This window comes from Schistocerca cancellata, chromosome 4 (assembly GCF_023864275.1).
Source record: "Schistocerca cancellata isolate TAMUIC-IGC-003103 chromosome 4, iqSchCanc2.1, whole genome shotgun sequence".
NCBI classification, from domain to species: domain Eukaryota; kingdom Metazoa; phylum Arthropoda; class Insecta; order Orthoptera; family Acrididae; genus Schistocerca; species Schistocerca cancellata.
The window spans coordinates 107,243,959-107,264,981 of NC_064629.1; positions in this window are offsets into that span (position 1 = coordinate 107,243,959).

The following is a 21,023-nucleotide window of genomic DNA, read 5'->3' on the forward strand; positions in this document are numbered from 1 at the left end:
CTGTATCCCTTGGACCTTCAAATCAACGATGAAACACAGAAATTGCATCGATATTGAATACAAACAGCAAAATGTCGACTTATTTACAAGAGATGTAACTCTTCTAATAGTTCGTGCTTTGAGCCTTTCCTGGGACAGCAGTATTAGATTCCGATGCACCACTGCAGGTTTACTGTATCCCTTGGACCTTCAAAACAACTATGAAACACTGAAATTGCATCGATATTGAATACAAATTGCAAAATATCGACTTATTTACAAGAGGAGTAACTCATCTAATAGTTTGTGATTTAGCCTTTCCTGGGACAGCAGTATTAGATTCCGATGGACCATTGCAGGTTTACTGTATCCCTTGGACCTTCAAATCAACGATGAAACACAGAAATTGCATCGATATTGAATACAAAAGGCAAAATGTCGACTTATTTACAAGAGGAGTAACTCTTCTAATAGTTCGTGCTTTGAGACTTTCCTGGGACAGCAGTATTGGATTCCGATGCACCATTGCAGGTTAACTGTATCCCTTGGACCTTCAAATCAACGATTAAACAAGGAAATTGCATCGATATTGTATACAAAAGGCAAAATGTCGACTTATTTACAAGAGGAGAAACTCTTCTAATAGTTCATGCTTTGAGCCTTTCCTGGGACAGCAGTATTAGATTCCGATGCACCATTGCAGGTTTACTGTATCCGTTGTACCTTCAAATCAACGATGAAACACAGAAATTGCATCGATCATGAATACAAAATGCAAAATGTCGACGTATTTATAAGAGGAGTAACTCTTCTAATAGTTCGTGTTTTGAGCCTTTCCTAGGACAGCAGTGTTGGATTCCGATGCACCATTGCAGGTTTACTGTATCCCTTGTACCTTCAAAGCAACTATGAAACACTGAAATTGCATCGATATTGAATACAAAAGGCAAAATATCGACTTATTTACAAGAGGAGTAACTCTTCTAATTGTTCGTGCTTTTAGCCTTTCCTGGGACAGCAGTATTAGATTCCGATGCACCATTGCAGGTTTACTGTATCCCTTGGACCTTCATATCAACGATGAAACACAGAAATTGCATCGATATTGAATACAAATGGCAAAATGTCGACTTATATACAAGAGGAGTAACTCTTCTAGTACATCGTGATTTCAGCTTTTCCTGGGACAGCAGTATTAGATTCAGATGCACCGTTGCAGGTTTACTGCATCCCTTGGACCTTCAAATCAGCGATGAAACACAGAAATTACATCGATATTGAATACAAAAGGCAAAATGTCGACTTATTTACAAGACGAGTAACTCTTCTAATATTTCGTGATTGTGGCCTCTCCTGGGACAGCAGTATTAGATTCCGATGCACCATTGCAGGTTTACTGTATCCCTTGGACCTTCAAATCAACGATGAAACAAAGAAATTGCATCGATATTGAATACAAAAGGAAAAATCTCGACTTATTTATAAGAGGAGTAACTCTTCTAACAGTTCCTGCTTTGAGCCTTTCCTGGGACAGCAGTATTAGATTCCGATGCACCATTGCAGGTTTACTGTATCCCTTGGAACTTCAAATCAACGATGAAACATAGAAATTGCATCGATATTGAATACAAACAGCAAAATGTCGACTTATTTACAAGAGATGTAACTCTTCTAATTGTTCGTGCTTTGAGCCTTTCCTGGGACAGCAGTATTAGATTCCGATGCACCACTGCAGGTTTACTGTATCCCTTGGACCTTCAAAACAACTATGAAACACTGAAATTGCATCGATATTGAATACAAATTGCAAAATATCGACTTATTTACAAGAGGAGTAACTCATCTAATAGTTTGTGATTTAGCCTTTCCTGGGACAGCAGTATTAGATTCCGATGGACCATTGCAGGTTTACTGTATCCCTTGGACCTTCAAATCAACGATGAAACACAGAAATTGCACCGATATTGAATACAAAAGGCAAAATGTCGACTTATTTACAAGAGGAGAAACTCTTCTAATTGTTCATGCTTTGAGCCTTTCCTGGGACAGCTGTATTAGATTCCGATGCACCATTGCAGGTTTACTGTATCCGTTGTACCTTCAAATCAACGATGAAACACAGAAATTGCATCGATCATGAATACAAAATGCAAAATGTCGACGTATTTATAAGAGGAGTAACTCTCCTAATAGTTCGTGTTTTGAGCCTTTCCTAGGACAGCAGTATTGGATTCCGATGCACCATTGCAGGTTTACTGTATCCCTTGTACCTTCAAAACAACTATGAAACACTGAAATTGCATCGATATTGAATACAAAAGGCAAAATGTCGACTTATTTACAAGAGGAGTAACTCTTCTAATAGTTCGTGCTTTTAGCCTTTCCTGGGACAGCAGTATTAGATTCCGATGCACCATTGCAGGTTTACTGTATCCCTTGGACCTTCATATCAACGATGAAACACAGAAATTGCATCGATATTGAATACAAAAGGCAAAATATCGACTTATTTACAAGAGGAGTGTCTCTTCTAATTGTTCGTGCTTTTAGCGTTTCCTGGGACAGCAGTATTAGATTACGATGCACCATTGCAGGTTTACTGTATCCCTTGGACCTTCAAAACAACATTGAAACGTAGAAATTGCATCGATATTGAATACAAAAGGCAAAATGCCGACTTATTTACAAGAGGAGTAACTCTTCTAATAGTTCGTGCTTTGAGCCTTTCCTGGGACAACAGTATTAGATTCCGATGCACCATTGCATTTTTACTTTATCTCTAGGACCTTCAAATCAACGATGAAACACAGAAATTGCATTGATATTGATTACAAAAGGCAAAATGTCGACGTATTTATAAGAGGAGAAACTCTTCTAACAGTTCCTGCTTTGAGCCTTTCCTGGGACAGCAGTATTAGATTCCGATGCACCATTGCAGGTTTACTGTATCCCTTGGAACTTCAAATCAACGATGAAACACAGAAATTGCATCGATATTGAATACAAACAGCAAAACTTCGACTTATTTACAAGAGATGTAACTCTTCTAATTGTTCGTGCTTTGAGCCTTTTCTGGGACAGCAGTATTAGATTCCGATGCACCACTGCAGGTTTACTGTATCCCTTGGACCTTCAAAACAACTATGAAACACTGAATTTGCATCGATATTGAATACAAATTGCAAAATATCGACTTATTTACAAGAGGAGTAACTCATCTAATAGTTTGTGATTTAGCCTTTCCTGGGACAGCAGTATTAGATTCCGATGGACCATTGCAGGTTTACTGTATCCCTTGGACCTTCAAATCAACGATGAAACACAGAAATTGCATCGATATTGAATACAAAAGGCAAAATGTCGACTTATTTACAAGAGGAGTAACTCTTCTAATAGTTCGTGCTTTGAGCCTTTCCTGGGACAGCAGTATTAGATTCCGATGCACCATTGCTGGTTTACTGTATCCCTTGGACCTTCAAATCAACGAGTAAACAAGGAAATTGCATCGATATTGTATACAAAAGGCAAAATGTCGACTTATTTACAAGAGGAGAAACTCTTCTAATTGTTCATGTTTTGAGCCTTTCCTGGGACAGCTGTATTAGATTCCGATGCACCATTGCAGGTTTACTGTATCCGTTGTACCTTCAAATCAACGATGAAACACAGAAATTGCATCGATCATGAATACAAAATGCAAAATGTCGACGTATTTATAAGAGGAGAAACTCTTCTAATAGTTCGTGTTTTGAGCCTTTCCTAGGACAGCAGTATTAGATTCCGATGGACCATTGCAGGTTTACTGTATCCCTAGGACCTTCAAATCAACGATGAAACACAGAAATTGCATCGATATTGAATACAAAAGGCAAAATGTCGACTTATTTACAAGGGGAGTAACTCTTCTAATAGTTCGTGCTTTTAGCGTTTCCTGGGACAGCAGTATTAGATTCCGATGGACCATTGCAGGTTTACTGTATCCCTTGGACCTTCAAATCAACGATGAAACACATAAATTGCATCGATTTTGAATACAAAAGGCAAAATGACGACCTATTTACAAGAGGAGTAACTCTTCTAATAGTTCGTGCTTTGAGCCTTTCCTGGGATAACAGTATTAGATTCCGATGCACCGTTGCAGGTTTACTTTATCCCTTGGACCTTCAAATCAACGATGAAACACAGAAATTGCATTGATATTGAATACAAAAGGCAAAATGTCGACTTATTTACAAGAGGAGTAACTCTTCTAATAGTTCGTGCTTTGAGCCTTTCCTGGGACAGCAGTATTAGATTCCGATGCACCATTGCAGGTTTACTGTATCCCTTGAACCTTCAAATCAACGATGAAACATAGAAATTGCATCGATATTGCATACAAAATGCAAAATGTCGACATATTTACAAGAGGAGAAACTGTTCTAATAGTTCATGTTTTGAGCCTTTCCTGGGACCGCAGTATTAGATTCCGATGAACCATTGCAGGTTTACTGTATCCCTTGGACCTTCAAATCTACGATGAAACACAGAAATTGCATCGATCATGAATACAAAATGCAAAATGTCGACTTATTTATAAGAGGAGTAACTCTTCTAATAGTTCGTGTTTTGAGCCTTTCCTAGGACAGCAGTATTGGATTCCGATGCACCATTGCAGGTTTACTGTATCCCTTGTACCTTCAAAACAACTATGAAACACTGAAATTGCATCGATATGGAATACAAAAGGCAAAATGTCGACTTATTTACAAGAGGAGTAACTCTTCTAATAGTTCGTGCTTTTAGCCTTTCCTGGGACAGCAGTATTAGATTCCGATGCACCATTGCAGGTTTACTGTATCCCTTGGACCTTCATATCAACGATGAAACACAGAAATTGCATCGATATTGAATACAAAAGGCAAAATGTCGACTTATATACAAGAGGAGTAACTCTTCTAGTACATCGTGCTTTGAGATTTTCCTGGGACAGCAGTATTAGATTCAGATGCACCATTGCAGGTTTACTGTATCCCTTGGACCTTCAAATCAACGATGAAACACAGAAATTGCATCGATATTGAATACAAAAGGCAAAATGTCGACTTATTTACAAGACGAGTAACTCTTCTAATAGTTCGTGCTTTGGGCCTCTCCAGGGACAGCAGTATTAGATTCCGATGCACCACTGCAGGTTAACCGTATCCCTTGGACCTTCAAATCAACGATGAAACACAGAAATTGCATCGATATTGGATACTAAAGGCAAAATGTCGACTTGTTTACAAGAGGAGTAACTCTTCTAATAGTTCGTGCTTTGAGCCTTTCCTGGGACAGCAGTATTAGATTCCGATGCACCATTGCAGGTTTACTGTATCCCTTGGACCTTCAAATCAACGATGAAACAAAGAAATTGCATCGATATTGAATACAAAAGGCAAAATCTCGACTTATTTATAAGAGGAGTAACTCTTCTAACAGTTCCTGCTTTGAGCCTTTCCTGGGACAGCAGTATTAGATTCCGATGCACCATTGCAGGTTTACTGTATCCCTTGGACCTTCAAATCAACGATGAAACACAGAAATTGCATCGATATTGAATACAAACAGCAAAATGTCGACTTATTTACAAGAGATGTAACTCTTCTAATAGTTCGTGCTTTGAGCCTTTCCTGGGACAGCAGTATTAGATTCCGATGCACCACTGCAGGTTTACTGTATCCCTTGGACCTTCAAAACAACTATGAAACACTGAAATTGCATCGATATTGAATACAAATTGCAAAATATCGACTTATTTACAAGAGGAGTAACTCATCTAATAGTTTGTGATTTAGCCTTTCCTGGGACAGCAGTATTAGATTCCGATGGACCATTGCAGGTTTACTGTATCCCGTGGACCTTCAAATCAACGATGAAACACAGAAATTGCATCGATATTGAATACAAAAGGCAAAATGTCGACTTATTTACAAGAGGAGTAACTCTTCTAATAGTTCGTGCTTTGAGACTTTCCTGGGACAGCAGTATTGGATTCCGATGCACCATTGCAGGTTAACTGTATCCCTTGGACCTTCAAATCAACGATTGAACAAGGAAATTGCATCGATATTGTATACAAAAGGCAAAATGTCGACTTATTTACAAGAGGAGAAACTCTTCTAATAGTTCATGCTTTGAGCCTTTCCTGGGACAGCAGTATTAGATTCCGATGCACCATTGCAGGTTTACTGTATCCGTTGTACCTTCAAATCAACGATGAAACACAGAAATTGCATCGATCATGAATACAAAATGCAAAATGTCGACGTATTTATAAGAGGAGTAACTCTTCTAATAGTTCGTGTTTTGAGCCTTTCCTAGGACAGCAGTGTTGGATTCCGATGCACCATTGCAGGTTTACTGTATCCCTTGTACCTTCAAAGCAACTATGAAACACTGAAATTGCATCGATATTGAATACAAAAGGCAAAATATCGACTTATTTACAAGAGGAGTAACTCTTCTAATTGTTCGTGCTTTTAGCCTTTCCTGGGACAGCAGTATTAGATTCCGATGCACCATTGCAGGTTTACTGTATCCCTTGGACCTTCATATCAACGATGAAACACAGAAATTGCATCGATATTGAATACAAAAGGCAATATGTCGACTTATATACAAGAGGAGTAACTCTTCTAGTACATCGTGCTTTGAGCTTTTCCTGGGACAGCAGTATTAGATTCCGATGCACCATTGCAGGTTTACTGTATCCCTTGGACCTTCAAATCGACGATGAAACAAAGAAATTGCATCGATATTGAATACAAAAGGCAAAATCTCGACTTATTTATAAGAGGAGTAACTCTTCTAACAGTTCCTGCTTTGAGCCTTTCCTGGGACAGCAGTATTAGATTCCGATGCACCATTGCAGGTTTACTGTATCCCTTGGAACTTCAAATCAACGATGAAACACAGAAATTGCATCGATATTGAATACAAACAGCAAAACTTCGACTTATTTACAAGAGATGTAACTCTTCTAATTGTTCGTGCTTTGAGCCTTTTCTGGGACAGCAGTATTAGATTCCGATGCACCACTGCAGGTTTACTGTATCCCTTGGACCTTCAAAACAACTATGAAACACTGAATTTGCATCGATATTGAATACAAATTGCAAAATATCGACTTATTTACAAGAGGAGTAACTCATCTAATAGTTTGTGATTTAGCCTTTCCTGGGACAGCAGTATTAGATTCCGATGGACCATTGCAGGTTTACTGTATCCCTTGGACCTTCAAATCAACGATGAAACACAGAAATTGCATCGATATTGAATACAAAAGGCAAAATGTCGACTTATTTACAAGAGTACTAACTCTTCTAATAGTTCGTGCTTTGAGCCTTTCCTGGGACAGCAGTATTAGATTCCGATGCACCATTGCTGGTTAACTGTATCCCTTGGACCTTCAAATCAACGATTAAACAAGGAAATTGCATCGATATTGTATACAAAAGGCAAAATGTCGACTTATTTACAAGAGGAGAAACTCTTCTAATTGTTCATGTTTTGAGCCTTTCCTGGGACAGCTGTATTAGATTCCGATGCACCATTGCAGGTTTACTGTATCCGTTGTACCTTCAAATCAACGATGAAACACAGAAATTGCATCGATCATGAATACAAAATGCAAAATGTCGACGTATTTATAAGAGGAGAAACTCTTCTAATAGTTCGTGTTTTGAGCCTTTCCTAGGACAGCAGTATTAGATTCCGATGGACCATTGCAGGTTTACTGTATCCCTTGGACCTTCAAATCAACGATGAAACACAGAAATTGCATCGATATTGAATACAAAAGGCAAAATGTCGACTTATTTACAAGGGGAGTAACTCTTCTAATAGTTCGTGCTTTTAGCGTTTCCTGGGACAGCAGTATTAGATTCCGATGGACCATTGCAGGTTTACTGTATCCCTTGGACCTTCAAATCAACGATGAAACACATAAATGGCATCGATTTTGAATACAAAAGGCAAAATGTCGACTTATTTACAAGAGGAGTAACTCTTCTAATAGTTCGTGCTTTGAGCCTTTCCTGGGACAACAGTATTAGATTCCGATGCACCGTTGCAGGTTTACTTTATCCCTTGGACCTTCAAATCAACGATGAAACACAGAAATTGCATTGATATTGAATACAAAAGGCAAAATGTCGACTTATTTACAAGAGGAGTAACTGTTCTAATAGTTCGTGCTTTGAGCCTTTCCTGGGACAGCAGTATTAGATTCCGATGCACCATTGCAGGTTTACTGTATCCCTTGAACCTTCAAATCAACGATGAAACATAGAAATTGCATCGATATTGCATACAAAATGCAAAATGTCGACATATTTACAAGTGGAGAAACTGTTCTAATAGTTCATGTTTTGAGCCTTTCCTGGGACCGCAGTATTAAATTCCGATGCACCATTGCAGGTTTACTGTATCCCTTGGACCTTCAAATCTACGATGAAACACAGAAATTGCATCGATCATGAATACAAAATGCAAAATGTCGACTTATTTATAAGAGGAGTAACTCTTCTAATAGTTCGTGTTTTGAGCCTTTCCTAGGACAGCAGTATTGGATTCCGATGCACCATTGCAGGTTTACTGTATCCCTTGTACCTTCAAAACAACTATGAAACACTGAAATTGCATCGATATGGAATACAAAAGGCAAAATGTCGACTTATTTACAAGAGGAGTAACTCTTCTAATAGTTCGTGCTTTTAGCCTTTCCTGGGACAGCAGTATTAGATTCCGATGCACCATTGCAGGTTTACTGTATCCCTTGGACCTTCATATCAACGATGAAACACAGAAATTGCATCGATATTGAATACAAAAGGAAAAATGTCGACTTATATACAAGAGGAGTAACTCTTCTAGTACATCGTGCTTTGAGATTTTCCTGGGACAGCAGTATTAGATTCAGATGCACCATTGCAGGTTTACTGTATCCCTTGGACCTTCAAATCAACGATGAAACACAGAAATTGCATCGATATTGAATACAAAAGGCAAAATGTCGACTTATTTACAAGACGAGTAACTCTTCTAATAGTTCGTGCTTTGGGCCTCTCCAGGGACAGCAGTATTAGATTCCGATGCACCACTGCAGGTTAACCGTATCCCTTGGACCTTCAAATCAACGATGAAACACAGAAATTGCATCGATATTGGATACTAAAGGCAAAATGTCGACTTGTTTACAAGAGGAGTAACTCTTCTAATAGTTCGTGCTTTGAGCCTTTCCTGGGACAGCAGTATTAGATTCCGATGCACCATTGCAGGTTTACTGTATCCCTTGGACCTTCAAATCAACGATGAAACAAAGAAATTGCATCGATATTGAATACAAAAGGCAAAATCTCGACTTATTTATAAGAGGAGTAACTCTTCTAACAGTTCCTGCTTTGAGCCTTTCCTGGGACAGCAGTATTAGATTCCGATGCACCATTGCAGGTTTACTGTATCCCTTGGACCTTCAAATCAACGATGAAACACAGAAATTGCATCGATATTGAATACAAACAGCAAAATGTCGACTTATTTACAAGAGATGTAACTCTTCTAATAGTTCGTGCTTTGAGCCTTTCCTGGGACAGCAGTATTAGATTCCGATGCACCACTGCAGGTTTACTGTATCCCTTGGACCTTCAAAACAACTATGAAACACTGAAATTGCATCGATATTGAATACAAATTGCAAAATATCGACTTATTTACAAGAGGAGTAACTCATCTAATAGTTTGTGATTTAGCCTTTCCTGGGACAGCAGTATTAGATTCCGATGGACCATTGCAGGTTTACTGTATCCCTTGGACCTTCAAATCAACGATGAAACACAGAAATTGCATCGATATTGAATACAAAAGGCAAAATGTCGACTTATTTACAAGAGGAGTAACTCTTCTAATAGTTCGTGCTTTGAGACTTTCCTGGGACAGCAGTATTGGATTCCGATGCACCATTGCAGGTTAACTGTATCCCTTGGACCTTCAAATCAACGATTAAACAAGGAAATTGCATCGATATTGTATACAAAAGGCAAAATGTCGACTTATTTACAAGAGGAGAAACTCTTCTAATAGTTCATGCTTTGAGCCTTTCCTGGGACAGCAGTATTAGATTCCGATGCACCATTGCAGGTTTACTGTATCCGTTGTACCTTCAAATCAACGATGAAACACAGAAATTGCATCGATCATGAATACAAAATGCAAAATGTCGACGTATTTATAAGAGGAGTAACTCTTCTAATAGTTCGTGTTTTGAGCCTTTCCTAGGACAGCAGTGTTGGATTCCGATGCACCATTGCAGGTTTACTGTATCCCTTGTACCTTCAAAGCAACTATGAAACACTGAAATTGCATCGATATTGAATACAAAAGGCAAAATATCGACTTATTTACAAGAGGAGTAACTCTTCTAATTGTTCGTGCTTTTAGCCTTTCCTGGGACAGCAGTATTAGATTCCGATGCACCATTGCAGGTTTACTGTATCCCTTGGACCTTCATATCAACGATGAAACACAGAAATTGCATCGATATTGAATACAAAAGGCAATATGTCGACTTATATACAAGAGGAGTAACTCTTCTAGTACATCGTGCTTTGAGCTTTTCCTGGGACAGCAGTATTAGATTCCGATGCACCATTGCAGGTTTACTGTATCCCTTGGACCTTCAAATCGACGATGAAACAAAGAAATTGCATCGATATTGAATACAAAAGGCAAAATCTCGACTTATTTATAAGAGGAGTAACTCTTCTAACAGTTACTGCTTTGAGCCTTTCCTGGGACAGCAGTATTAGATTCCGATGCACCATTGCAGGTTTACTGTATCCCTTGGAACTTCAAATCAACGATGAAACACAGAAATTGCATCGATATTGAATACAAACAGCAAAACTTCGACTTATTTACAAGAGATGTAACTCTTCTAATTGTTCGTGCTTTGAGCCTTTTCTGGGACAGCAGTATTAGATTCCGATGCACCACTGCAGGTTTACTGTATCCCTTGGACCTTCAAAACAACTATGAAACACTGAATTTGCATCGATATTGAATACAAATTGCAAAATATCGACTTATTTACAAGAGGAGTAACTCATCTAATAGTTTGTGATTTAGCCTTTCCTGGGACAGCAGTATTAGATTCCGATGGACCATTGCAGGTTTACTGTATCCCTTGGACCTTCAAATCAACGATGAAACACAGAAATTGCATCGATATTGAATACAAAAGGCAAAATGTCGACTTATTTACAAGAGGAGTAACTCTTCTAATAGTTCGTGCTTTGAGCCTTTCCTGGGACAGCAGTATTAGATTCCGATGCACCATTGCTGATTAACTGTATCCCTTGGACCTTCAAATCAACGATTAAACAAGGAAATTGCATCGATATTGTATACAAAAGGCAAAATGTCGACTTATTTACAAGAGGAGAAACTCTTCTAATTGTTCATGTTTTGAGCCTTTCCTGGGACAGCTGTATTAGATTCCGATGCACCATTGCAGGTTTACTGTATCCGTTGTACCTTCAAATCAACGATGAAACACAGAAATTGCATCGATCATGAATACAAAATGCAAAATGTCGACGTATTTATAAGAGGAGAAACTCTTCTAATAGTTCGTGTTTTGAGCCTTTCCTAGGACAGCAGTATTAGATTCCGATGGACCATTGCAGGTTTACTGTATCCCTTGGACCTTCAAATCAACGATGAAACACAGAAATTGCATCGATATTGAATACAAAAGGCAAAATGTCGACTTATTTACAAGGGGAGTAACTCTTCTAATAGTTCGTGCTTTTAGCGTTTCCTGGGACAGCAGTATTAGATTCCGATGGACCATTGCAGGTTTACTGTATCCCTTGGACCTTCAAATCAACGATGAAACACATAAATTGCATCGATTTTGAATACAAAAGGCAAAATGTCGACTTATTTACAAGAGGAGTAACTCTTCTAATTGTTCGTGCTTTGAGCCTTTCCTGGGACAACAGTATTAGATTCCGATGCACCGTTGCAGGTTTACTTTATCCCTTGGACCTTCAAATCAACGATGAAACACAGAAATTGCATTGATATTGAATACAAAAGGCAAAATGTCGACTTATTTACAAGAGGAGTAACTGTTCTAATAGTTCGTGCTTTGAGCCTTTCCTGGGACAGCAGTATTAGATTCCGATGCACCATTGCAGGTTTACTGTATCCCTTGAACCTTCAAATCAACGATGAAACATAGAAATTGCATCGATATTGCATACAAAATGCAAAATGTCGACATATTTACAAGAGGAGAAACTGTTCTAATAGTTCATGTTTTGAGCCTTTCCTGGGACCGCAGTATTAAATTCCGATGCACCATTGCAGGTTTACTGTATCCCTTGGACCTTCAAATCTACGATGAAACACAGAAATTGCATCGATCATGAATACAAAATGCAAAATGTCGACTTATTTATAAGAGGAGTAACTCTTCTAATAGTTCGTGTTTTGAGCCTTTCCTAGGACAGCAGTATTGGATTCCGATGCACCATTGCAGGTTTACTGTATCCCTTGTACCTTCAAAACAACTATGAAACACTGAAATTGCATCGATATGGAATACAAAAGGCAAAATGTCGACTTATTTACAAGAGGAGTAACTCTTCTAATAGTTCGTGCTTTTAGCCTTTCCTGGGACAGCAGTATTAGATTCCGATGCACCATTGCAGGTTTACTGTATCCCTTGGACCTTCATATCAACGATGAAACACAGAAATTGCATCGATATTGAATACAAAAGGCAAAATGTCGACTTATATACAAGAGGAGTAACTCTTCTAGTACATCGTGCTTTGAGATTTTCCTGGGACAGCAGTATTAGATTCAGATGCACCATTGCAGGTTTACTGTATCCCTTGGACCTTCAAATCAACGATGAAACACAGAAATTGCATCGATATTGAATACAAAAGGCAAAATGTCGACTTATTTACAAGACGAGTAACTCTTCTAATAGTTCGTGCTTTGGGCCTCTCCAGGGACAGCAGTATTAGATTCCGATGCACCACTGCAGGTTAACCGTATCCCTTGGACCTTCAAATCAACGATGAAACACAGAAATTGCATCGATATTGGATACTAAAGGCAAAATGTCGACTTGTTTACAAGAGGAGTAACTCTTCTAATAGTTCGTGCTTTGAGCCTTTCCTGGGACAGCAGTATTAGATTCCGATGCACCATTGCAGGTTTACTGTATCCCTTGGACCTTCAAATCAACGATGAAACAAAGAAATTGCATCGATATTGAATACAAAAGGCAAAATCTCGACTTATTTATAAGAGGAGTAACTCTTCTAACAGTTCCTGCTTTGAGCCTTTCCTGGGACAGCAGTATTAGATTCCGATGCACCATTGCAGGTTTACTGTATCCCTTGGACCTTCAAATCAACGATGAAACACAGAAATTGCATCGATATTGAATACAAACAGCAAAATGTCGACTTATTTACAAGAGATGTAACTCTTCTAATAGTTCGTGCTTTGAGCCTTTCCTGGGACATCAGTATTAGATTCCGATGCACCACTGCAGGTTTACTGTATCCCTTGGACCTTCAAAACAACTATGAAACACTGAAATTGCATCGATATTGAATACAAATTGCAAAATATCGACTTATTTACAAGAGGAGTAACTCATCTAATAGTTTGTGATTTAGCCTTTCCTGGGACAGCAGTATTAGATTCCGATGGACCATTGCAGGTTTACTGTATCCCTTGGACCTTCAAATCAACGATGAAACACAGAAATTGCATCGATATTGAATACAAAAGGCAAAATGTCGACTTATTTACAAGAGGAGTAACTCTTCTAATAGTTCGTGCTTTGAGACTTTCCTGGGACAGCAGTATTGGATTCCGATGCACCATTGCAGGTTAACTGTATCCCTTGGACCTTCAAATCAACGATTAAACAAGGAAATTGCATCGATATTGTATACAAAAGGCAAAATGTCGACTTATTTACAAGAGGAGAAACTCTTCTAATAGTTCATGCTTTGAGCCTTTCCTGGGACAGCAGTATTAGATTCCGATGCACCATTGCAGGTTTACTGTATCCGTTGTACCTTCAAATCAACGATGAAACACAGAAATTGCATCGATCATGAATACAAAATGCAAAATGTCGACGTATTTATAAGAGGAGTAACTCTTCTAATAGTTCGTGTTTTGAGCCTTTCCTAGGACAGCAGTGTTGGATTCCGATGCACCATTGCAGGTTTACTGTATCCCTTGTACCTTCAAAGCAACTATGAAACACTGAAATTGCATCGATATTGAATACAAAAGGCAAAATATCGACTTATTTACAAGAGGAGTAACTCTTCTAATTGTTCGTGCTTTTAGCCTTTCCTGGGACAGCAGTATTAGATTCCGATGCACCATTGCAGGTTTACTGTATCCCTTGGACCTTCATATCAACGATGAAACACAGAAATTGCATCGATATTGAATACAAATGGCAAAATGTCGACTTATATACAAGAGGAGTAACTCTTCTAGTACATCGTGATTTGAGCTTTTCCTGGGACAGCAGTATTAGATTCAGATGCACCATTGCAGGTTTACTGTATCCCTTGGACCTTCAAATCAACGATGAAACACAGAAATTGCATCGATATTGAATACAAAAGGCAAAATGTCGACTTATTTACAAGACGAGTAACTCTTCTAATAGTTCGTGATTTGGGCCTCTCCTGGGACAGCAGTATTAGATTCCGATGCACCATTGCAGGTTTACTGTATCCCTTGGACCTTGAAATCAATGATGAAACACAGAAATTGCATCGATATTGGATACTAAAGGCAAAATGTCGACTTATTTACAAGAGGAGTAACTCTTCTAATAGTTCGTGCTTTGAGCCTTTCCTGGGACAGCAGTATTAGATTCCGATGCACCATTGCAGGTTTACTGTATCCCTTGGACCTTCAAATCAACGATGAAACGAAGAAATTGCATCGATATTGAATACAAAAGGCAAAATCTCGACTTATTTATAAGAGGAGTAACTCTTCTAACAGTTCCTGGTTTGAGCCTTTCCTGGGACAGCAGTATTAGATTCCGATGCACCATTGCAGGTTTACTGTATCCCTTGGAACTTCAAATCAACGATGAAACATAGAAATTGCATCGATATTGAATACAAACAGCAAAATGTCGACTTATTTACAAGAGATGTAACTCTTCTAATTGTTCGTGCTTTGAGCCTTTCCTGGGACAGCAGTATTAGATTCCGATGCACCACTGCAGGTTTACTGTATCCCTTGGACCTTCAAAACAACTATGAAACACTGAAATTGCATCGATATTGAATACAAATTGCAAAATATCGACTTATTTACAAGAGGAGTAACTCATCTAATAGTTTGTGATTTAGCCTTTCCTGGGACAGCAGTATTAGATTCCGATGGACCATTGCAGGTTTACTGTGTCCCTTGGACCTTCAAATCAACGATGAAACACAGAAATTGCATCGATATTGAATACAAAAGGCAAAATGTCGACTTATTTACAAGAGGAGAAACTCTTCTAATTGTTCATGCTTTGAGCCTTTCCTGGGACAGCTGTATTAGATTCCGATGCACCATTGCAGGTTTACTGTAGCCGTTGTACCTTCAAATCAACGATGAAACACAGAAATTGCATCGATCATGAATACAAAATGCAAAATGTCGACGTATTTATAAGAGGAGTAACTCTCCTAATAGTTCGTGTTTTGAGCCTTTCCTAGGACAGCAGTATTGGATTCCGATGCACCATTGCAGGTTTACTGTATCCCTTGTACCTTCAAAACAACTATGAAACACTGAAATTGCATCGATATTGAATACAAAAGGCAAAATGTCGACTTATTTACAAGAGGAGTAACTCTTCTAATAGTTCGTGCTTTTAGCCTTTCCTGGGACAGCAGTATTAGATTCCGATGCACCATTGCAGGTTTACTGTATCCCTTGGACCTTCATATCAACGATGAAACACAGAAATTGCATCGATATTGAATACAAAAGGCAAAATATCGACTTATTTACAAGAGGAGTGTCTCTTCTAATTGTTCCTGTTTTTAGCGTTTCCTGGGACAGCAGTATTAGATTACGATGCACCATTGCAGGTTTACTGTATCCCTTGGACCTTCAAAACAACATTGAAACGTAGAAATTGCATCGATATTGAATACAAAAGGCAAAATGCCGACTTATTTACAAGAGGAGTAACTCTTCTAATAGTTCGTGCTTTGAGCCTTTCCTGGGACAACAGTATTAGATTCCGATGCACCATTGCATTTTTACTTTATCTCTAGGACCTTCAAATCAACGATGAAACACAGAAATTGCATTGATATTGAATACAAAAGGCAAAATATCGACTTATTTACAAGAGGAGGAACTCTTCTAATAGTTCGTGCTTTGAGCCTTTCCTGGGACAGCAGTATTAGATTCCGATGCACCATTGCAGGTTTACTGTATCCCTTGGACCTTCTAATAAACGATGAAACACAGAAATTGCATCGATATTGAATACAAAAAGCAAAATGTCGACTTATTTACAACAGGAGGAACTCTTCTAATAGTTTGTGTTTGAGCCTATCCTGGGACAGCAGTATTAGATTCCGATGCACCATTGCAGGTTTACTGTATCCCTTGGACCTTCAAATCAATGATGAAACACAGATATTCCGTCGTTATTGAATACAAATGGCAAAATGTCGAATTATTTACAAGAGGAGTAACTCATCTAATAGTTCGTGCTTTGAGCCTTTCCTGGGACAGCAGTATTAGATTCCAATGCACCATTGCAGGTTTACTGTATCCCTTGGACCTTCAAATCAACGATGAAACACAGAAATTGCATCGATATTGAATACAAAAGGCTAAATGTCGACTTATATACAAGAGGAGTAACTCTTCTAGTACATCGTGCTTTGAGCTTTTCCTGGGACAGCAGTATTAGATTCAGATGCAATTTTGCAGGTTTACTGTATCCCTTGGACCTTCAAATCAACGATGAAACACAGAAATTGCATCGATATTGAATACAAAAGGCAAAATGTCGACTTATTTACAAGACGAGTAACTCTTCTAATAGTTCGAGTTTTGGGCCTCTCCTGGGACAGCAGTATTAGATTCCGATGCACCATTGCAGGTTTACTGTATCCCTTGGACCTTCAAATCAACGATGAAACACAGAAATTGCATCGATATTGGATACAAAAGGCAAAATGTCGACTTGTTTACAAGAGGAGTTACTCTTCTAATGGTTCGTGCTTTGAGCGTTTCCTGGGACAGCAGTATTAGATTCCGATGCACCATTGCAGGTTTACTGTATCCCTTGGACCTTGTAATCAACGATGAAACAAAGAAATTGCATCGATATTGAATACAAAAGGCAAAATCTCGACTTATTTATAAGAGGAGTAACTCTTCTAACAGTTCCTGCTTTGAGCCTTTCCTGGGACAGCAGTATTAGATTCCAATGCACCATTGCAGGTTTACTGTATCCCTTGGACCTTCAAATCAACGATGAAACACAGAAATTGCATCGATCATGAATACAAAATGCAAAATGTCGACTTATTTATAAGAGGAGTAACTCTTCTAATAGTTCGTGTTTTGAGCCTTTCCTAGGACAGCAGTATTGGATTCCGATGCACCATTGCAGGTTTACTGTATCCCTTGTACCTTCAAAACAACTATGAAACACTGAAATTGCATCGATATTGAATACAAAAGGCAAAATGTCGACTTATTTACAAGACGAGTAACTCTTCTAATAGTTCGTGCTTTTAGCCTTACCTGGGACAGCAGTATTAGATTCCGATGCACCATTACAGGTTTACTGTATCCCTTGGACCTTCATATCAACGATGAAACACAGAAATTGCATCGATATTGAATACAAAATGCAATATGTCGACTTATATACAAGAGGAGTAACTCTTCTAGTACATCGTGCTTTGAGCTTTTCCTGGGACAGCAGTATTAGATTCCGATGCACCATTGCAGGTTTACTGTATCCCTTGGACCTTCAAATCGACGATGAAACAAAGAAATTGCATCGATATTGAATACAAAAGGCAAAATCTCGACTTATTTATAAGAGGAGTAACTCTTCTAACAGTTCCTGCTTTGAGCCTTTCCTGGGACAGCAGTATTAGATTCCGATGCACCATTGCAGGTTTACTGTATCCCTTGGAACTTCAAATCAACGATGAAACACAGAAATTGCATCGATATTGAATACAAACAGCAAAACTTCGACTTATTTACAAGAGATGTAACTCTTCTAATTGTTCGTGCTTTTAGCCTTTTCTGGGACAGCAGTATTAGATTCCGATGCACCACTGCAGGTTTACTGTATCCCTTGGACCTTCAAAACAAATATGAAACACTGAATTTGCATCGATATTGAATACAAAAGGCAAAATGTCGACTTATTTACAAGAGGAGAAACTCTTCTAATTGTTCATGTTTTGAGCCTTTCCTGGGACAGCTGTATTAGATTCCGATGCACCATTGCAGGTTTACTGTATCCGTTGTACCTTCAAATCAACGATGAAACACAGAAATTGCATCGATCATGAATACAAAATGCAAAATGTCGACGTATTTATAAGAGGAGAAACTCTTCTAATAGTTCGTGTTTTGAGCCTTTCCTAGGACAGCAGTATTGGATTCCGATGCACCATTGCAGGTTTACTGTATCCCTTGTACCTTCAAAACAACTATGAAACACTGAAATTGCATCGATATTGAATACAAAAGGCAAAATGTCGACTTATTTACAAGAGGAGTAACTCTTCTAATAGTTCGTGCTTTTAGCCTTTCCTGGGACAGCAGTATTAGATTCCGATGCACCATTGCAGGTTTACTGTATCCCTTGGACCTTCATATCAACGATGAAACACAGAAATTGCATCGATATTGAATACAAAAGGCAAAATGTCGACTTATTTACAAGAGGAGTGTCTCTTCTAATAGTTCGTGCTTTTAGCGTTTCCTGGGACAGCAGTATTAGATTACGATGCACCATTGCAGGTTTACTGTATCCCTTGGACCTTCAAAACAACATTGAAACGTAGAAATTGCATCGATATTGAATACAAAAGGCAAAATGCCGACTTATTTACAAGAGGAGTAACTCTTCTAATAGTTCGTGCTTTGAGCCTTTCCTGGGACAGCAGTATTAGATTCCGAGGCACCATTGCAAGTTTACTGTATCCCTTGGACCTTCAAATCAACGATGAAACACAGAAATTGCATCGATATTGAATACAAAAGGCAAAATGTCGACTTATTTACAAGAGGAGTAACTCTTCTATTAGTTCGTGCTTTGAGCCTTTCCTGGGACAACAGTATTAGATTCCGATGCACCATTGCATTTTTACTTTATTTCTTGGACCTTCAAATCAACGAAGAAACACAGAAATTGCATTGATATTGAATACAAAAGGCAAAATGTCGACTTATTTACAAGAGGAGTAACTCTTCTAATAGTTCGTGCTTTGAGCCGTTCCTGGGACAGCAGTATTAGATTCCAATGCACCATTGCAGGTTTACTGTATCCCTTGGACCTTCAAATCAACGATGAAACACAGAAATTGCATCGAAATTGAATACAAAAGGCTAAATGTCGACTTATATACATGTGGAATAACTCTTCTAGTACATCGTGCTTTGAGCTTTTCCTGGGACAGCAGTATTAGATTCAGATGCGATTTTGAAGGTTTACTGTATCCCGTCGACCTTCAAATCAACGATGAAACACAGAAATTGCATCGATATTGAATACAAAAGGCAAAATGTCGACTTATTTACAAGACGAGTAACTCTTATAATAGTTCGTGCTATGGGCCTCTCCTGGGACAGCAGTATTAGATTCCGATGCACCATTGCAGGTTTACTGTATCCCTTGGACCTTCAAATCAACGATGAAACACAGAAATTGCATCGATATTTGATACTAAAGGCAAAATGTCGACTTGTTTACAAGAGGAGTAACTCTTCTAATAGTTCGTGCTTTGAGCCTTTCCTGGGACAGCAGTATTAGATTCCGATGCACCATTGCAGGTTTACTGTATCCCTTGGACCTTCAAATCAACGATGAAACAAAGAAATTTCATCGATATTGAATACAAAAGGCAAAATCTCGACTTATTTATAAGAGGAGTAACTCTTCTAACAGTTCCTGCTTTGAGCCTTTCCTGGGACAGCAGTATTAGATTACGATGCACCATTGCAGGTTTACTGTATCCCTTGGACCTTCAAATCAACGATGAAACACAGAAATTGCATTGATATTGAATACAAACAGCAAAATGTCGACTAATTTACAAGAGATGTAACTCTTCTAATAGTTCGTGCTTTGAGCCTTTCCTGGGACAGCAGTATTAGATTCCGATGCAGCACTGCAGGTTTACTGTATCCCTTGGACCTTCAAAACAACTATGAAACACTGAAATTGCATCGATATTGAATACAAATTGCAAAATATCGACTTATTTACAAGAGGAGTAACTCATCTAATAGTTTGTGATTTAGCCTTTCCTGGGACAGCAGTATTAGATTCCGATGGACCATTGCAGGTTTACTGTATCCCTTGGACCTTCAAATCAACGATGAAATACAGAAATTGCATCGATATTGAATACAAAAGGCAAAATGTCGACTTATTTACAAGAGGAGTAACTCTTCTAATAGTTCGTGCTTTGAGCCTTTCCTGGGACAGCAGTATTAGATTCCGATGCACCATTGCAGGTTAACTGTATCCCTTGGACCTTCAAATCAACGATTAAACAAGGAAATTGAATCGATATTGTATACAAAAGGCAAAATGTCGACTTATTTACAAGAGGAGAAACTCTTCTAATTGTTCATGCTTTGAGCCTTTCCTGGGACAGCAGTATTAGATTCCGATGCACCATTGCAGGTTTACTGTATCCGTTGTACCTTCAAATCAACGATGAAACACAGAAATTGCATCG